This window comes from Poecile atricapillus, chromosome 5 (genome assembly GCF_030490865.1).
Source record: "Poecile atricapillus isolate bPoeAtr1 chromosome 5, bPoeAtr1.hap1, whole genome shotgun sequence".
In the NCBI taxonomy this organism is placed as follows: domain Eukaryota; kingdom Metazoa; phylum Chordata; class Aves; order Passeriformes; family Paridae; genus Poecile; species Poecile atricapillus.
Window position 1 is genome coordinate 9,997,022 of NC_081253.1, and position 16,916 is coordinate 10,013,937.

Sequence of the window (16,916 nt, forward strand, 5' to 3'; positions counted from 1 at the left end):
ACAGGCAGGCAGTAACCAACATTCTTCTGATATGGTGCCAGGGTAGGAAATTTGCTGCAGCCATCACACCCTCCTTGCTGAACAAAGCAGATGGTACCTGACCCTTTGGGTCTGAAAGTGGGACTGGGGATAAAAGCAGCCCCTTTACACTGTCATCATTGCTCCCAACATGCAGCCTTCAAAGGCAAAGTGGTTCAATCCATGCAGACATTTGGAACAGACAGGACCGAAACCTTCAATTTTCACTCGCAGCCGATCTACAAGTGTTTGTATTACTATGGTTGAGTTACTGGTTTTTTGCAGTCAGATTGTGCAACAAGGCTGTCTTGTACATGTAAATACGTCCCTCCCTGGTGACCAAAGGCTACAGCTACCTCTCTGTGTCCCCACTTGCTCTGAGCTATCACTTCTGTGACACTCAGCTCCAGGAGATGTGTAAAGCTCAATGACTAAGCCTTAAACTAGTGAAAACTAGAAGTCAAAGGAGTGAGGTAATTCAATGCAAGGCCAAGACCACTGTAACTGCAATTTGAACAGACACTGCAGCACAGTCCCAGGGGAAGCCTAAAGAGTGTATTGTGTCAGTAAAGTGTTTTGGGACCAGGGAAATGAGTCCTGATTTTGAACTCTTTCTGTGTTCAAGTAAGCAGGACTTTGTGCACTCTGTGTTAAATATATGAGATTTTGCTATTAACTTATCCTCTTAACAAGAATAACCTCTCAGATCCCAGTCTGTGGCTAGTTCTCACATCAAAGGTAGAAAGTGCTCAGCCACAGGCATTGTGGAATTTAAGAAGCTTTGTATGTAAGCATCTCATCCAACCATGAAGCAAACAAGAACAGCCAATGTGCAAGACACATCACTCAGGTGGAGTACTGAGCCAAATTTATCCAGCTGCAAGATCTGCAGTGTCAGTGCAAGGTGAGTTTTGCCCAGGATTTGTTAAATTTGTCAGGAAAATGGCAAAGTTGGTTCTTAGGCACACAGATATGAAGAGCAGACAGTCTACAACTGAAATCTTTGTGAACACTGCTGAAAAAAGCCAGTGGGCACATGTAAAGCACACCATAAGGACTTCTTAGCAAGAACCCACTATACTGAGGGCTGAAGGCCCGTTTCAGACACTCTCTTGCAAGGAAGGACTGCATTTCACAGGGGAAATATGCATGGAGACCAGGAGAAAACCTTATGACTTTAAAAGACATCTCCTGAGCTGTAGCAGGGCAGGCTGCAGGCAAGGGGCTCTCTGGTAACCGCCCCAATGTCCTGACTGTGCGCAGGAGAGGCAAGGGAAGATTTGAGTGGGGACAATGCTGCAGCAGGTAGTTTCCCCTTTCTCAGTATCACCCAGGACAGGTCAGACACACTCCAAAGTAAATGATGAATGAATTAAAAAACTAGGAGCCTGTCCTACAACCAGAGAATAAACAAAACGTCCCAAGAGCTGCAAAACTTCACTCAGGATGAAGAAGAAAACTCTGTAAGGAAGATCAGTGCCTAAAACAATGCATGGTACTTAACCAAGTGGCAGCTCATGACCCACAGATGCAGGCATGGCCAGAGTTTGCTCCAGTTCCTGACAAAATCCTTGCATTGGAAGCTACATCTCAGAGCATGCTGTCAGGTTTCCAGCAAGAGCTGGGGCAAGGTATGCATAAATGGGAAAACCAATGCCTCTAATAAAGACTCCAAAAGCAGCAGCCAATCTGTCTCCAGGAGAGGCCAGCATAGCAATGATGCATTCCCCAGTTCGTAAGTTATTATAAGCATATCCCTAATGATGCTCATTTTCATCCTCTTCCCCAGCTGTTTCTAATACATTTGTTTTGTTTGTTTGCGTGCTGGATCCAAGGCCATGTCTGCAGAGCACCATCTCATTTTGCTGCAGAGCCCCGTGCACACAAAGGCTGTGCTTTGTAGCCTGCCCTACACCTCTGCTGCTCCTCTCAGACAGCCCTTCTGCAGCAGATGGACAGAGATGGACAGAGGGATGAAGGAAGAACAGGCTGAGCCATCCTGCCATTGTCCATGCATTGGTTTGCCATCCTCATAAACATGGGACTATACAACAGAGCCCCTCTTGTTTTCTACCTGCATGGTCTGCCAAAACACTTGAGCACTGCAATCACCTCTTTACCAGAAGAGAGGCACAGAGAGCATGGTACTGTGACCCAGTAACCCTGCAGCCCCTGACATCTTCATCACATCCTGGCTTAGTGTCCTATCCACGGAGCAGGGACACTATGGCCACAAACTTTTACTACTCCTGTGACCCAAGAAGAAAGCACACCATGCCAGCCTGAACAGCTGACAATATCATGTGTTCTTGTAAACTCAGAAGCACTGAAGGATTAAGAGTGGATCCTCAGCATGGCTGATTCACATTTCAGGGCAGAGCAGCATTACACATGCACAGAACATCTCCTAGCAGGGATTCCCTGGGTGGCAGAAGCAGCTCACAGTTTTAGATGAGATGCTGTAATGAGAAGCCAGATGGATGAGCTGAAAAGCTTTAAGGCATGCTTCCATGGTAAATGCAACAATACTGAAATTGAGTAAATTTGTTTTTCCCCTGCACAAATGCCCCAACTGGCCTGGAGAGCTCACTGCTGAAGGACATGGAGGCCAGCAGCTCAAGGGGCTTCCTGAACAGGTTGGAGATCGGCAAACAACAAACATCTCCAGAGAACTGTAAAGATTAATAAAATAAGCAAGAATTTTGTAAAGAATGTAAGCTTACAGACTTTGAAGTGAAAGCCAAGCTCTAACTCTTGGAGTGAAAAATAAATTATCCCCAGAGAGAGCCCTGTGAGCTTTAGCATTTCTTTCTCGAAGCAGAGTGCAGGGTCTCTGCTGGAGACACTGTTTCGGGCTAGATGGAGCAATGGTCTGCTCCAGAGTGGCTTTTCCTAGAAAAGCTTCAGTTCTAATCTGAAAAATGCAGCTCTTGGCTTCAAATAAAGATCAGCTGCTGGAAATATGGAAATACTTTCTATACTTAAAAAAAGTATGCGTAGGCAAGAAGAAGGCCTCCTGTCAGAGCACTGCATGGGGTTTAATCACTTGGCTCCTGATGCCTTCAGCAAGAGTTGTTCATCCCAAGTCCCATGCAATGTTTCAGGAAAGGCAGCCCACATTCTCATAGTTCTCAGAACAGATTTGACTATTTAAAAACTTTGGCATAAAGTTTCTTTAACCAAACAAAATTGAACTCCTTGGGCTAAACCCATCCCTCAAGGAACTCCACTGGAGTCCAGGATGCAACACTAGGATTAATCTGGTCCATATTTCTTCCTCCCCCAGTAAAGGCCTCTCTTGTACTTCTATACCCCCACTCTCCCACCTCAGTTTTTGGGGCATTTATCTCTCAGGTTTATCATAGCCTATTGCCTTCCTACCTTTTTATTTCTTCCACCCCACCCCCCACAAAGTCTCAGTGGAATTTATTTGTCTTTGCAGTACTGTAACGTCTTGGCTTTCTACAACACACAAACAGAAGGGACGTCTGATGTGAGCAGAGAGAGGCAGAACAAAAGAGACCTCAGTATTCCCATTGTAGCCTTTGCAAACTGAGACACAGAGAGATTGACTTGTCCAGTGTCAGACAGAAAGTTTGTGCAGAGCTGAACCCTCATTTCCCCAATGCTTTTCTCATACAAACATCCCTTTGTTTTCCAGCAGAATATAATCCTCCTTTTTCTTCTCTTTACACTTCTGGTTTCCTCCTCCTGCCCTTCTCTCTCCATTATTCTTTCCTTCTGCATTTATGCCTCAAATATTTACTTTTTATGTGTGCTAAACCCTCTTTAACCCCTTCCTCCCCTTCCTGCTGGCTACTGTCTGTCCTTGAAGGGCTGTGAGCCTTCCCAGTTTGATTTTTCTTCTTTTCCACAAGCCACACAGAGGGGCTTAGCCAAGGCCTGCTGGGGCCTTTGCCTCTGGGATTTTGCTGGCTGGGGCTCATTGGTTCAAAGGCAGAGAGGCCACAGCATGGCACAAGCATTTGGTTGAATAGAAGCAACATGTGCTCTGGACTAGTATTTTAGGACCATCTGGCATAGATAAATGAGGCTGGACACTCTGCATCTGCCAATCGCTCCTCTGTGGACAACAGCCTGATCCCTGATGCAAAGAAAGAGCATTTAGGTGCCCTGAGCTCCCCAGGAGCCTGCAAGGCTCCCCTGCCATCCTTCCCCCCTGCACGCAGAAGAGCAGGCTTTGATTTCACAGAGAAAGGAAGGATTCAATTGAATTGTATCTAAAGACAGCAGCAGAGAGAAAAAGCCACAAAATTAAGCTGTAAATATTATTACCAGCTATTACTGAAGACTAACCCAGAACTATATACTTCTCCATAACAACCAACAAAAGGCAATACCTGGTCTCACTGGAAGCATTTAGGACTGCAGGTTGGAGTGTGGCAGGGACAGGGTGAAAGGGAGGTTGGATTAGCACCACAGCCTGGGGGCAAGGATGGTGGCAATGCCCTTCCATGTGCCTTTGTTCGCTTTCTCCAGCCAGCAGATCCAGTGTACACACTGACACACAGATCCATGCCGTAGCTTCAACAGTTGCAAGAACCTTGGACACCAAATAGATAGTCTGTACAAAAGATTAATCTCACTGCACCACATGCCACACTCTTTATCCCAGCTGAGACAAAGTCACATGCATTACATTGCTGCATTTATTCTAAAATTAAAAGATGAATGTTGGGTTTATATGTAATAGTCAGGCTCAGTCCAAGACTAATGTTATTTTCTCTATGTTTCTTTATACTGTCCTTCTTTCTATTAATTATACACCACTCCTGCTTGCTGAAATATCTTTCTGGTCACAGTACTAAAGGCTACTTCCCCTTCCAAGTTTTGCCAGTGTACATCAGAGGTTGGGCTGCTTTTCTCCCCCTCTACACCAACAGGTCGGTCCCTCTGACTTGTGAGTGCTCGAATCCCTGTGCAGGGACAGCCTCCCCTTCCCTCCCCTGCCTGAGAGCCAGGCCTGGGCTTTGGGGGACCTTGCTAATTGCCGAGATTGTTATTCCTTCCACGAGGTACTTGGCAGCATCGAGCCTCCCAGCACAGCCTTTGAATGTCCACACATTTAAACAGTAGCCTCAGCTTGAAATCAAGCCAAAGAATAGGCAAGCCCTCAAGAAAGATAGAGAGGCTTGCAGCAAGCATGCAAATTCATTAGCCTGTGTGCACGTGTGGCCTCTAATAAGCCGTGTTCAGCATCTGAAGCCCAAAACATCCCACCCTGTGCATCCCACCTAAGCCAACAGCCAGGCTTTGCCTTTTCATGTGGCACAAAACCATTTGAAGCATCACAAGGATACTGAATTTATGCACAATCTGCAGCAGAGGCTCTGCTTCAACTTCATCCAGGGGGGATTTTACTCATTTCATTTTAAACACACACTAATAGAGATGCCAAGAGAATGCAATGGCTGTGAGTCAATCTTTTGCACATTTCCTTTTCATTTTCATCAGGACTTTGGAATCAGGCTGAGATCTTTCAGTTCTTACGCTTAGAAAAATAATTAGACATTATAGGTAGCCCTGTGGATAGCACATCTGACTGCTAGTCAAAAGACTTGGCTCTATTTGTGGTTCTGCTCCTAAATTGCTTTAAGATCCTGAACAAGCCGTTTTAACTGTGCCAGATCTTGGTTTTCCTCTCTACAGAACGGAAATAATGACTGCCCACATTAGTAAAGCACAGTCAGGTTCACAGACCTCAAAAGCACCTTTCAAACATGAATTAATTTTGTCTGAAAAAACCTCTCTGAGTTCTCTGAGGCAGGGAACTGTTGCAGTGCACTTTTATAGACAGGCAAAAATGAGGCATCAACAGCAGGAAAAACTTGCTCTGGTGATCACAGAAAGGACTTTCTGGAAAGGAATGGGAGACATTAGGAGAACTGGAAAAATTAGATCATCTGATACAAAATCTTGTGTTTTATTTCTTAAGTGTACAAGGGATAGATGTGCTGCCCTAGAGGGAAATAAGTATTTTCAGCACCTTTAGCTTTTAGTGGTTAAGTTTCTTGCCATCTACAGATTGTTCTACACATCAGTGACCACCCAGATGCAAGTCTTTTATGGTGTTAATAAACAGCTATGGGCCATTTGTAATCTGAAGTCACATTTTAAACACGGCCATGGTCTCTATCCAGGCCTAGTGTGCGTGAATATTTTCTTTTCATTTCACTCCCCTCTCAATTACAATTGGGTTTCTTATGGAAACATTCCTCAGAATTTTATAATCCCATAAAAAGTTTAGAACTGCTGATGGATTCCTGCATGAGGGATGCAGGCTGAAGCTGTAGAGGCTGGGTACCCTGGGTCCCATCCTCTATTAAATTCTGTAGGTTAGAATCATATCCTTTAACTGGTGTTGGTTTAGTCAACAGGCTTTTTCCAAAAAGCTGTAAAAGGGCATCTGCCAGCACCTGTCACATAGCAGTGACGTGCTTAGGGTTTCCCACCCGTGTCCCAGAAAGCCTCCTACTCACATCCTGGAGGTCCCCAGCCACCAGTAACTTCTCCAGGACAAAAAAATAAAATAAAATATCTAATTATGTACAACACTGAGGAGGCACTTTGCTGAAACACAAGCCGTACAAAGGAACCATATGCCAGTGCCCCGAGTGTGCTTTGCAAACATCTGCCTCTCAGGGGGATTTCATGCCAGACACTAAGAAAGCAACTTTAATTAGAGGCCAATTGAGATCCTTGTCCCAAAGCCTGTGACTGCCCTAAAAAAGAAAAAAAAAAAAAAACAACCTAAACAAACAAGGCAATAGCATTTCTCCCCACGGTTAAAAACACTCTACATTTTCTCTTTTTCATTTTTCTGACAGAGTTCAACATGCCCCATCCAAACAGATTGACAAAGTTCCCACTGCCTTCAGAAAAATCCCTGTCCAGGAAGGATGGTTGTGTCTAATGTGAATATGACAGCAGGTTTTAAATTAGTCATTTTTGACTGTGGTTCATTCAACATTCACAAACCAGCACCTCACAATTAATTAGGCTTACATTTCCCCTGTCTCACGTCGCCTCAAATCCCTTCTGACTGGATACATTTCTGCCTTTGCTCATCTCCTTTGGTCCCTCTTTCTTTCTGCCAGGGCTTATGATTTCAGCTTGCAGCTATTGTGTCATCCTGGGAAGCTGATTTAAAAAAAAAAAAAAGAAAGAAAGGAATAAAAGAAAACCGAAATCTGCAATTCAAAGGGGAGTTTTCCCTTCCTGTGCATGAATTCCCTGGTTGAGGATAAAGCAAGATCCATGCCCTGAGCTCTTGACACAGGGCAGGCAAAAGTAGAAACCGTCCCTGCAGAGGAGTATGTGGGAGAGTAGCCAAAGCCCTGGTGGGATCACAGAGGCTGCTCCCAGCCCTGAGCAGGACACAGTTCACTCAAACAGGGCACTTGCAGGTCTCTGGGTAATGTGTCTCGGAACAAACCCAGCAAAACCAAGGCAGCAAGAGGAGCAGCAGGAAGCACTGCAGCTGACATCAGGGAGAGCTCAGGGGCACATCAGGCAGGCCTGTTGGGAGCACAGGGAAGGGCTCAGGGGCTGCACTGTGATGCTGGGCCACCCCAAGAGCTGCCTTCCACAGCCCTTACCTGGGGAGGAGGACCTCCCATCACACCCCACTCTTCTGTCCTTATTACAGTGTCCCAGGGTCTACTCCTCTGCAAACCAACCTACAGCCAACACCAGCCCACCAACAGGGCCTGTGCACACCCCACTTGCAGCTGACTCCAGATTGTCCAGAGCTCTCTGACCCAGCTCTGAACTGTGAAGCTGCAGCGGCAGCAGCTCCTCCGAGAGTCTGCCCAGGAAACACTCGGGGTGTAACAGCAACCACTTTAACTCCCACAGCCGCATCCCACATCCAAACAAAACCAGGGCAAACATTTTACATACATCAGTGGGAGGGGGAAGGCAAGACACTCACAGGACTAAATTATTTATCTGCCTCTCTTACGGATGCTGACATTTTTGACATACATTAAACATTAATGAAAATCATTTTATGGATGGCTGAGTCATGCCAGTCAATGGATAATCTCCTGCCTCTCCACCTGCCCCTTTCACCCTCATCTGCCTCCTATCGCAGAGTGCAGCCACTTGTAACTCTGCCCTCTGAAGAGGCCAGGCTCCCCCAGATGCCAGAGAGCAGAGCAAAAGCACAGAGGGGGCTGAACAGACCCCAGTGAACACATGGATGAGAACCGAGCCCACGGAGCCCTAACCCCGCTGCAGTTAAACTCACAAACCTGCTGTTTTGTTAATTAGCTAACACGAGATGCTGTGAATCATTTTGGAAAGCAAATTACCTCCCTGATTTCCAAAAGCTTCCTAGCCGCATTTCTTTTTTTAACTTACTATTTTTTCCTTCTCTCAACGTATAAATGCCAATTAAATTACTGCCTGCCTCTGTTTAATCTAATGTTAGCCTACTCATATTTTCAGCTGCTCCCTGATGCCAGTATGGCCCCTTATGCCCAAATCTCTTTAGCATGCTAGTATAAATGTTTATAGCCCTAAGACTTACTGCTGTAAGGAGCCTGACATTTTTGTGCTAATAACCTGTGATGTTATTGTAATGTCAAATTCAAAAGGATCACCAATAGGTTGAAAATGCAGCTTTCCTTTAGTTTCTTCCAGCTAAGGACATATATAAAGAGATGATTGGGATTAAAGTCTCACAAGCTGTCTGGATCTCTTTCCGGACAAGCAGCCCTTAAATTTGCTGAAATGATACTCACTGGAAGGTAGAGTTACAAAAAGCCACAGGGCAGGTTTCAAAGACAGAGGGTATGCACTCAATCTCATCTCATCTATCATAGAATCATGGAACCACTGAAGTTGGAAAAGACCTTTAAAATCATTGAGTCCAACTGTTCACCCAGCACTGCCAAATCCACCATTAAACCCACTGGACTATGATTCTGGATACCAGAGTTAACGGGAATATGTTCCCCATCCCAAACATACCTTTCCTTATTGAACAAGTTAAAAGATTATCACCTAAATGCAGCAAATTGCCTTCTTTTCACTGAGGGGGAGCTCAGAGCTGCACAAATAACTGGCTACAGGTTAATGAGATCTGACAGGTCTCCAGAGGGTGCAAGCTGCTGCTCTATAGATCCTGGACAGCTGGAGTCAGATGACCATCCAACTCCTCCCTGAAACACAGGGAAATAGTCTGGGGCCCCTCTTTCCAGCCCACTGCCAGGTTGCATTTTCTCTTTCAATGGAGGTGACAGAAGTGAAATATATTGGCAATGATATTTTAATTTCACAGATTGAATTATAAAATCCTTTTCCCACACACATTTTCCCTTCTTCTGAACGGATTTTACTGGTTAGTGGTTTCACAGAGCAGAATTCTGCAAAAACCAGCAGTTCCAGGTAGGAGGAAATTTTGACATTCAATGTGTCAGTAACAGTCCACCAAGTTTATTAGACAGGTTTCTAAAGATAGGGAAATTATATTTTGATCTGAGATGACCTATTGCAGCCTGTAGAACCTTGCTACAGGCAGCTGTCGAGCTTCCCTCGAGTGTAACATTTTGCAGCAGACCTCAATCTAAACCAAAGTCAACCAAAGGACATTTAATACCTCCAGTAATTAAGAGATGAGGAGAAAACACAGTTTCTCCCACATCTCCTACTGCAGGTGAGATTTCACTCCTTTGGCTGAAGCAGTTTTAATGACCCACTTTTATATTTTTTGCCAGCCAGAAGTTCATCATGCATAAACATCTCATGCCAGGCATCCCTGCTCTCACAGAAACATGGAACCACACACACTTTCTTATGTTTGGCATCTAGCTTTGCTGATAGAACAGACCATGTACATATTTCCAACCTACAACTCAACCCAGGGTTTTCATGACCTTTTCCTGCAAGCTCCAGCTCTGCTGCTGGAATGACTTGTCCATTATGTTAGTTGTTCAGTAACTCCCAGGCACTTAATACTGCTTTGAATAAACAAGTCACAGTCAGAAGTCAATAAAACATTAGGAGTGATGACAAATCAGAAATAGCAAACTAACTGCATAAAGGAAAAGAAAGAAATGCAGTGATGCTTTTCTGCTTGCTTACAAAGAAAAGTAGAGTGAAAGATGGACTGGAGAGAACAGATTCATCATGCTTTGGCTTCATTACTATAATAATTAATTTATATTAGCAGGTGCAAGATCTGTTTTTAAGAAGATCTGTTTCTACCCCTCTGCCACCACCAGCTGGTGCAACATGCGTGTGTCAGTCATGGGAAACAGCAGTTGTGCTGATGGCCCTCACCATCTCTTATGTCTGCATCCTGCAGCTTTGTCACAGGTCCAGTCAGCACCCCTGTTAGAGATGCACAAACACATCACAGAGAGCAGTTTTACCCCAAAGTGCTTAAACTGACCAGAGCCAGCTGTGGTGGGAAACAACCAGATGCATAACTTCATTTCCCGTATTTCATGGGAGCTGACTGATGGCAGAGTGCAGGTGTCATGGCCAGGTATTTGATACAGGACATTTATATTAGCCTTTTATAAACCTGATATTTATAAAACTGCACTGAAAGAGTAGCTATGACGTTCCACCCAGAGTTTTTGCTATTGAGGAACACAGCATGAAAATGTTCCTGAGTCTGCAGATCTCACCCAGTGGATCCCACTGCAGCATTTGGCCCAACATAGAGTTTTCAGATATTACTTGGGACTGAGAGATCCAGAAAAATATCCTCTTGATAATGCCTACTTGCATCTTGTGATCTGATGGAAATTCAGCCTGTGGAAATGCATCTACCCACTCTCTCACTTTTCCTAGGAAGCCCTATCAAATGCTGTGATATCCATTTATAGCAGCTCCAGAAAGCTGAGATACATTACACTGGCTACTAATGAAAGCCACAGGATAAAGCAATAATGACATGTTGGGAACAAAAAATGCATACTGAAATATTATAGAAAGAAAGCTATCAGGCAGGAGACGTACAAAATTCAATTTTCTAAGTGGTATACTGGCTTAAATGATACAAACAATCTTTTCATGGCCATCAAATGAAGCTTTTTGCAAATATTTTGTGAACTCACACACAGAGAAAAAAAACAAAGAGATAAATAGTGTTATCTTCCTCTGTACTGAAGTGCTACACTACTGAGCACACTGCCTGATATACTACTGACAATTAAGGATGTATCACCCTGAGCAGGATCTCTGTCTGCACGTATCTGATCTGCCCATTACCATTGTCCTCTGCCACACAGCACAACCATGCACTTCATGGAATAAATATCCATTGAAGCCAGGACAGCAAGTCAGCTGAGCACATAAATTGCCCAGGTTCTACCCGGGGACAAGAATAATTATCTTTCCAAATCCACTTTAAAACCCCAACTAAAGAATACTTTCTGAAGAGGTCAAGCCCTGATGATAGCTAATACTTTCAAATGAATCTTTGTCATTGCCCAAATACAAAGAGCTGTTTTAACACATCACGACAGCAGAATGCCTCTTCCAGGACCGAGCTCACCCGCATTTCTGCAGATTATCATTTAAGTGTTCTGTAAATCATACAACTTTCTGGCTTTGAAAGATTGCACTTTGATGTCCAACAGACAGGCATCAGCATAAAAAGATTGGGGGGGGGGGGGGGGGGAAGAAAGGTCCAAGCTCTGCAGTAATCAAGAGACCAGCAGTGAGCTTGTCTGTAGAGACCAAGCAAGCAATAGCAGCCGAGCTACCTCCTCACCCCTTTGCTTCCAAAAAGTGTTTAGCAATAGCATAGCTACAAAAATGCCAGCAAGGTGGAGTGCCCTAAGGCACCAATCCCTGTTCAGTGGCTCTGCAACTGCCTACAGCACCACTAGCTCAAAAGTACCCACCAGGGACAGAAATCCAGCAAAATAGCGCACTTGAAGCCATACCACCAGTTAGTCCCTTGGGTGTCAACTGTGTGGGGAACAGTGTGATGTAGCTTACACTACCACTGTCACTGCTGTTCCAGGGATAAACAGAAGGCTTCTGTCATCACTGTTTTCAATCCAGTCCTTTTCGTAAGCATTGCCATTCAACTATAATGATTGTTTTGTTACGTGTGGTTCTACTCGGAAAACTGACTCCATAAAAACAGAATCGTGGAGTTCATGTTTATTGCATCTCAATGATTTCCAGATCAAATGCAGCCAGTTTACAAGTAAAAAATATGTTTGGTTTGTTTTTCCAACTACCAGGTCTACAAACTCATGCTGGGATCTAGAAGTTAAGTTGTCATCTTTTTGGCTTGTGCAATTGCAAGAGGAATGAAAAAGAAATCTGCTCGCCTGCTCCTGGAGCAGCTGTGTATTTCCAGCTTCAACAGAGATAATAAGGAATAAAAATGAAGACAATATTTTCAAACCCACTTATCTAATTCTGCACTTCAGGGCTCCAGAAAGGTAATCTGATTTTAAAAGCTACTCCAAGGGCAATTCAAAGTGACAAGACTTAAGTACCCCTTAAAATTTTACTGCATATTTAGGTACAGAAATAGTATGTACCTAACTTTAGACACCCATTTTTCAAAACTGTTCCCCTTAATTTAGTCAGCAAATTAATCAGATTTGCATGTGATTACACATAGATAGCAGATCATTTCTGTAGGAAGGTGTTATTTTTATATAGACACTTGTCGGAGCAGAATTGCATGTTAAACTAAAATTTATGAGTCCACAGGCTGAGTCGACTTTAACTATTTGACAGCTGCAAATTACTGCATACAATTACAAACATGGCCAATTTACTTACAGAGACCCATGTGCTCACATGTAACTTAACCATTCCTCAGCTGGCTGGCTGTAAACACCAGAGCTGTAGGGGTCAGCAGGTTTCCCTCATGGAGACTCTGACAGGTTGTAACCAGGTTTCTGAGCCCTATTATGCACATGAAAGAAATAAGATGTTCTAGATGTGTCACGTCTTCTATGATTTCTCTACAGCAAAAAATTTCAACCATGCCTTGGCTTCTCTCATTTCATCCCCCAATACATCCAGGTCTTTCCTCTGGGCTCCTGTGCCAAATGGTTTTGGAGGCCACCAGTCAAACACATACTATAGCCATGGGGCTGCTCTGTGGATGCCAGTGTGATGGTCACCTCAAGCCTGGCAAACCTCTGGTTTGCAGAAATATTAGCTTTGAGGTGTTTGTGAAACACAGATTCATGGTGGGTAAACTGAGGGAAGGTTTGCTCCATTACCCAGTTGTCACAAAGCTTTCCTTTGGGTACAGGTGCACCAATGCTGACCACCCCATCCGGATCTGGGCTTTGCCTCCTCCATCCCTGTGCCTTGGGGAGTTAACAACAATATCTGATGGCAACCAAAGAGAAAATGCATAAGAGCTTACAGGAAAAGTGAGCTGAAAATAAAGGCTGGGAACTTGGCCAGCATTTGCAGATGTACTGAGTTAGCGAGTTCTGAGGAACGTTCCAAAACATTAGCCAGTGTTACACACCCGGCCTTTCCATGAGAGTTTCATAAGCCGGAGGTGACTGCTTGCAGGGGCAGTCCTGCCAGCCCATCCATGCAGCTTTACTGTGGCTTTCCTCCCATTGCTATCTGCCTCCAACAAGGACAAGCAAGGGTGTTTCATTAAATCCAAATGCTAACATTTTTAGCTAAGTGTAAAACTGTTGATTTGGAAAGCAGCGTGCCTGGCTTTCATCTTTAAGGAGCACTGTGATCAATGTAACATCAGGCCAATAATGGCTGTTATGGTGCTGAGGGATGTATTTCTGTTCTCTGGATCTCTTTACATATTCAGGTGTAAGCTAAGCAAGTGCAGCCTCAAATGCTCATCGTGCTGCTTAGGACATACTCACTGCCAAGGAGTCCCATCAATCACGGAACCTTTTAGTGCCAGGCAATTGCCAATCCTTTCCCAGCCAGCCCCAGCCAAGGTCTTGCCCATGATGATGAAATCTGCCAGGGGATTTTAGAAACTCACAGCCACTGCAACTCACAGTCACACTGCTCCTGCAACAAGCCACTGCTGACTTGCCTTCATCAACTGCCAAGGGGACTCTGACAAGCATGGTGAGAAGGAATGGGTGTACTTGTGGCTCACTCCATCCTCCAGATGATATTTTCCCAGCAGTAGTCACAGCTCGTGCTATTTGAGTCATCCTCATCTGAGAATGCAAATAGTTCCCAACCGGTAGCACAGCGTTTCTCTTGCAGGCTGAGAGCTCGGCTTCTCTCCCAGCGCTCCAAGCTGAGCCCAGTCCTGGAGAGCTACGGGCTGCTCCATGTCAGGGGAAGGGCCTTGCACAGATGGCATGGAAGGATGGCAGACAATGAAGTGCTTGGGGCTGGAGACAAAACTGAGCCCTCACAATACTAGTGGCTTTAGACTTTGGATTAAACCCTGTCCTTTGTCATGTTGATGCAGAGGAGCAGCACTTGACAGTATTCAGAGAACTGCAGATTTGCCCCACTGAATCCATCTTTCAGTTCTACACTTCTGTGTGACTTTCATCATGGTCTCTCTGCAAATTATTTTAATTCTTTATAAGAAGAAATTGATTTGCCTTGCCATTTACAGCACAGAATGTTGTATAGTTACTTGAATTTTCATGAAAAAATAACATTGAATTGGAATCTAAGTTGAGTATATTCAGATATCTGAAAGAAAAAGACGTATTTTTTGGGAAGTTGTAATTATTCCAGACAAGAACAAAAAAAATCCAGAAAATCCAGAACTGAGTTAAATGTAAAAGCGAACCACTATGGCTGAAGTATGGAAATCAGTGTTTAGGTACACTAGCAACAATGCAGAGCCTCCAGGGATATCAAGGAAGGAGTACACAGCTATGGCTAGTGCACAGTACTACTGATAGCTGCAGAATAAATTGATATTGAAAGGCCTTTGCAGATTAAATTGATACTGAAAGCTCATTTCATTTTTTATCTTTCCCTTATTCAATTATTTTAGGATGAGAAAAAAAAAAGATCACATATCCATCTGCTAAGAGTAACACAGAGGTATGCTACATTAATCTGGCAATAAAGCCATCATGGACAATCCATTGGCTAAAAGCTTCAGGATGTATATCTTACTCAAAGTTGCTTATAAATTAATTTAGCCCAAGAAATAGTTACTGCCTTATAAATATGGGATACGTTTCTAGCCATTCATTTAACTGTTATCCTGCAAAAAATTAGCAGATGATGGAGATAACCAGACATCAGTGCAGGTCCCAATCCATTTTTGTGGCTCATTTCAGAACACTCTAGAAATTAACACTGAATCTACACTTGCATTTTACTCCTTTGAAGGAAATGGCCTTCTCTTCCTTGCTGTGTCCTCTCTGAAAGCCTGTGAAGAAGGTAACCCACGTCACAGTGAGGCAGAAAAAAGCTGCACATGGCCCAATATGTCAAATCTTCCCCCAGCACCATGTGGCTCTGCCTGGGGTCTTGCTGTGCCAGCTCTCATCTTCAGGAAGCTCTGACATTTTCTTTGGTGGTCCCAAGATAAGGAAGGATAATGGTTCCCAGGGTTAGCCAGAAACACTTGGTTTTTAATCCTGGCCATTGACATAACTTGTGATCACAAGCAAATGGTTCAGTCTTCCAGCATCTTGGTTCACCCATATGCTGGGGACAGTGTGTTTCCTTGCCTCCCAGGAGCAGACACAGAGCCTGGAAGCAGCATCTTGTCTTTCCACTGGCCAAGAAAATTTCTTACCATCAGTGCTAAGTGGGTGTTTTTTCTGTATGGTTTGCTCAGAGGGAAGTTAAAAGGCAGAAAGCAAAGATATAAAGCTGCTCTTGAAAGAAAATGTCCGTCTCTAAAAAAGTGAGAAAATATTCAAGTGCCACACATTAGCACTGCTGCCAAGTGAAGTCTTGAGCAATTAGTCTGCTGATCCCTTGAACTTCACTGGATGTAATCTAATTTACCAGCAGTGCAAGCCTCAGATTGTTTCCAGCACATGGTGGTCAGAGAGAGCTACTCCCAGCTGCCCCTCTGCCCTGTTCTAAACCAGTGAAGACCTTCAGTTGCAACCCAGCACTCAGTGCAAATGTTTAGTGAAAGAAGTGAGAAATCAGAGTGGCAAATACTGCATTCAGAAGTTCAGAAAAGAAACCCCACTTGTCTGAGTCATCCCTGAGCTTTCAACACACACATCTGAGCAGGGTTGCTCCTATTCTGGAGCAGCCGCCATGGTGAAGCAAATCTACTGTGTGGGTGAAGGGAGAGAGGCATGGCAAAGCCAGATCCCTCTCTGGGGTCATGCAGGGAGTTATCACAGGCTCAGGATAACTCTTGTCCCTTGCCCAGAGCCCTGTGTCATGCACTGCCTGGCCTCCCCTGACACAGACCAGAACCGAACCAGGCACTGGGCTTATCCTCCGCGCTGCAGATATTTACGGGTGTTTTCACTAAACACTTCGAAAAGGTGCCTGTCTCAGAAGTGTGTTTACACATTCTCAATCTTCTGAGCTTTCAAACATTTCATTAGGTCTGAAATTCCCACCACAGCAAGTGGTGATCCTCAGAAGGTACAGAGTCTAGCTGGCAAAAGAAGCATTTAGGCACAGAGTGGGTGTTAGCCCAAATCTATTCCTCCTCAAGTCTTCCTTATATCTGACAAAGATTGCACTAAATTTCTGTGTAATAACAGCTACCAAAAGTTGGCAGATTTGAAAATAAAGCATGAAGCCACATACCTAATCAACTGGGTACTTGAGCATATAACTTCTCCATCTATGAGCCTGAAGGCTGCCAACACAGTTGCAGAAAGGAACTGCAGGTGGGGCAACAAGCACAAGTCTTTTGTAAAATGGTTTGTGCAGAGCAGGAACACTTGGTCACCAAACCCATCACCTTCACCTTTTAAGATATATGCCCCAAC

At 44.3% G+C, this 16,916-nt stretch overlaps 1 protein-coding gene across 5 annotated transcripts in view; it reads right to left on the reverse strand.

Moving 5' to 3' along the window:
- The window catches only part of KALRN (kalirin RhoGEF kinase), a 473,821-nt gene that overhangs the window by 318,379 nt on the left and 138,526 nt on the right, over positions 1 to 16,916 (reverse strand). The gene's annotated exons all lie outside the window — the stretch shown is intronic.